This window comes from Bufo gargarizans, chromosome 5 (genome assembly GCF_014858855.1).
Source record: "Bufo gargarizans isolate SCDJY-AF-19 chromosome 5, ASM1485885v1, whole genome shotgun sequence".
Taxonomy (NCBI): domain Eukaryota; kingdom Metazoa; phylum Chordata; class Amphibia; order Anura; family Bufonidae; genus Bufo; species Bufo gargarizans.
This window is the reverse complement of record NC_058084.1, coordinates 283,882,519-283,886,107: the sequence shown is the minus strand read 5'-3', so window position 1 is coordinate 283,886,107 and position 3,589 is coordinate 283,882,519. Positions and strand designations below refer to the sequence as shown.

At 43.4% G+C, this 3,589-nt stretch overlaps 1 pseudogene; it reads left to right on the top strand.

The window, feature by feature from the left end:
- Positions 1 to 1,045: 1,045 nt before the first annotated feature.
- LOC122939418 lies at positions 1,046 to 2,803 on the top strand (annotated as a pseudogene).
- Positions 2,804 to 3,589: the final 786 nt, after the last annotated feature.

The following is a 3,589-nucleotide window of genomic DNA, read 5'->3' as shown; positions in this document are numbered from 1 at the left end:
ATGAATGGTCCAGCCATAGGCATCAGCTAATAAGATGGTGCCGTAGCAGGCACTGGGGAGGACATGCTTGGGGCTTACAGGGGTGTGACAATGTGGGCGTGGAACACCACAGGCAAAACACGTCTCTCGGGAGGTGGGATTTTTCTGACAACATACAATACAGTCCCACCCACTGCCTTTCTTCTCAGCGACATAAATAGGGCTGTGGCTGGCCCAGCATAAGATTACCAAGTTTAGAATAATATCTGCCACTAGCTTCATCAAGATTTTGCTCTCCTCTCGTCTGTTCAAATTCCTTGCTACAGTCCAGCCACACTTGGACTGTATCCAATAACTTCTCATCTTCTAGTCTAACTTTATTTTCTGTCAGCAAAGTTTGCCATGTTGTACAACACAAAGTACCACCTTTACTTATATACAGTTGCAAGAAACAGTATGTGAACCCTTTGGAATGATATGGATTTCTGCACAAATTGGTCATAAAATGTGATCTGATCTTCATCTAAGTCACAACAATAGACATTCAGTCTGCTTAAACTAATAACACACAAATAATTAAATGTTAGCATGTTTTTATTGAACACACCATGTAAACCTTCACAGTGCAGGTGTAAAAAGTATGTGAACCCCTAGACCATAGGTGTCAAACTCTGGCCCGCGGGCCAAATTTGGCCCGCAGTGTAATTATATTTGGCCCGCGAGGCTATACCAAATGACTACTAGAGCTAGCCCGCCGGTGTTCTGCCAAAAGTCTGTAGCTTGCCGAAAGTCTATAGCGGAAGGCGATGATTCGGATGATTTGTGGAAGTGCGCTTGCGCAGCGCACCACATCACTTCCGCTATAGACTTTGGCAAGCTATAGAAATCTTGCAGAACACCGGTATTATACAGCGCATTTATTCATCGCTAATACTACAAATCCCATAATGCCTTGCTGATGTTTTGGCGCGTCAATCAGAACAGGTCCCAGAAACGCCCTCTCCTGTGTGACAGAAGTCATAGCGATCTCAAGCTACAACTGTCACTGTGGAACCCCTTCCCAAAAATGGCAAAAAGAAAGGCAGACAACAGGAACTTTCTGGACAGGTGGGAGACAGAATATCTGTTTACATATGTAAAAGACAGACCTGTTTGTCTGATTTGTGGAGTCAACATGGCTATAACTAAGGAGTACAACATTCGACGACACTATGAAGCAAAACACCATGACAAGTACAAGGACCTGGACATGACTCAAAAGAGCCAGAAAGTGGAGGAGATGAAAAGAAGTTTGGTTTCACAACAGAATATGTTCAAAAAAGCCACATCACAAAGTGAGGCTGCTGTAAAAGCTAGTTATATTGTAGCAGTAGAGATTGCAAAATCAGCCCGGCCCTTTAACGAGGGAAAGTTTGTGAAAAAGTGCATGTTGAAAGTTTGTGACATCGTGTGTCCAGAGAAAAAGCAAGCCTTTTCAAATGTGAGCCTGAGCAGAAACACAGTAGCTGATCGCACATGTGATCTTGCCACCAATCTGAATGACCAGCTTTTGGAAAAGGGAAAAGATTTTGTTGCATTCTCCCTTGCTTTGGATGAGAGCAGCGACGCATCTGATACTGCTCAGCTGTCAGTCTTCATCCGTGGAGTGGACTCAAATATGTGTGTTACGGAGGAGCCATTGGGATTCAAATCAATGCATGGCACAACCACAGGAAAGGAAATCTTTGAGGAGGTTTCCAAATGCGTAACTGAAATAAACTCGTGGGATTAACGACAGATGGACTGGTGGGCAGGGTCCGGGAGAAGATGCAGGAAGAGAACTGTGCAGGTGAACTAACTGTTTATCACTGCATCATACATCAGGAATCACTGTGTGGCAAAGCCCTAAAGATGGAACATGTTATGACCACAGTAACACAAGTAGTTAACTTTATAAGAGCCAAAGGTCTGAATCACCGCCAGTTTAAGTCTTTTCTGGAGGAGTGTGGTTCGGCGTATTCAGACGTGAGAGAGGTGAGATGGTTAAGCCGAGGAAAAGTACTGAATAGATGTTTCGAGCTGCATGAGGAAATATGTCAGTTTCTGGAAAGCAAAGGGAAGGACACAGCAGAGCTTCGGGAGAAAAAGTTTCTGTGTGAGCTGGCCTTTCTGTGTGACATCTCGAGCCATCTCGATGCCCTGAACCTGCAGCTTCAGGGGCGCGGGCGCATCATCACAGACATGTACGCTGCAGTGAGAGCTTTTAAAACTAAACTGTGCCTGTGGGAGAATCAGATGCTGCAAGGAAACCTTGGCCATTTTCCGTACTGCCAATCCATGAAAACGCAGTTCTTTACCAACTTGTTCCCATGCGCACAGTTTGCTGAAAAACTCAGTGTACTCGGCGCTGAGTTTAGCCGGCGATTTGCCGACTTTGATGTCCAGAAATGTAGGTTTGAACTGCTCAGTAATCCCTTCGCAGTTAATGTGGAAAAAAGCACCAACCAACCTCCAAATGGAGCTAATTGAACTTCAGTGTAATGACACGCTGAAGTCAAAGTATGATGCTGTGGGCGCCGCACAGTTTCCACAGTTCATCCCTGACACAATGCCTCAGCTCCGCACCCAAGCTGCTCAGATGCTCTCCATGTTCGGCAGCACTTATCTATGTGAGCAACTTTTCTCCTCGATGAAGATGATCAAAACATCTCACAGGAGACGTCTGACTGATGAACACTTTTGCTCGATACTGAGGATTTCCTCAGCTCAAAGCCTGAGCCCAGACATTGATGAACTATCATCCAAGAAGAGATGCCAGGTATCTGGCTTGGGCACATCAGATTAGATCAGTGTGCAGCAAACTGAGCAATAATTAACATTTTCTTTATGCACTTTTTCTTGCTACTCCAAGACATGGGCTTGAATGGTTGATTGATTTTATTATTGTTATTTTATTTAAAAAATTATTATTTATTATTATTTAAATCTTATTTAATAAATGAATATGCTTGTTCCATATTCAATGTTAAAGCAAATCTTGTTTGGGTCCATGTTAAAAGGTTCATTTGTTCAATGCTGGCCCGCGACTTTGTTCAAGTTTTACATTTTGGCCCACTGTGTATTTGAGTTTGACACCCCTGCCCTAGACTAATGACATCTTCAAGAGCTAATTTGAGTAAGGGGTCAGCCACCTGGAGTCCTATCAATGAGAGGAGATTGGTGGTGTTGGTTACAGCTGCCCTGCCCTATAAAAAAACACACAGAACACACTTTTCACAAGAAGCATTGCCTGATGTGAATGATGCCTCACACAAAAGAGCTCTTAGAAGACCTATGATTAAGAATTGTTGACTTGCATAAAGCTAGAAAGGGTTATAAAAGTATTTCTAAAAGCCTTGCTGTTCATCAGTCCACGGTAAGACAAATTGTCTATAAATGAAGAAAGTTCAGCACTTCTGCTACTTTCCCTAGGAGTGGCCGTCCTGTAAATATGACTGCAAGAGCACAGCGCAGACTGCTCACTGAGGTGAAGAAGAATCCTAGAGTGTCAGCTAAAGACTTACAAAAGTCTATGGCATATGCTAACATCCATGTTAGCAAATCTACGATACGTAAAACACTAAACAAGAAT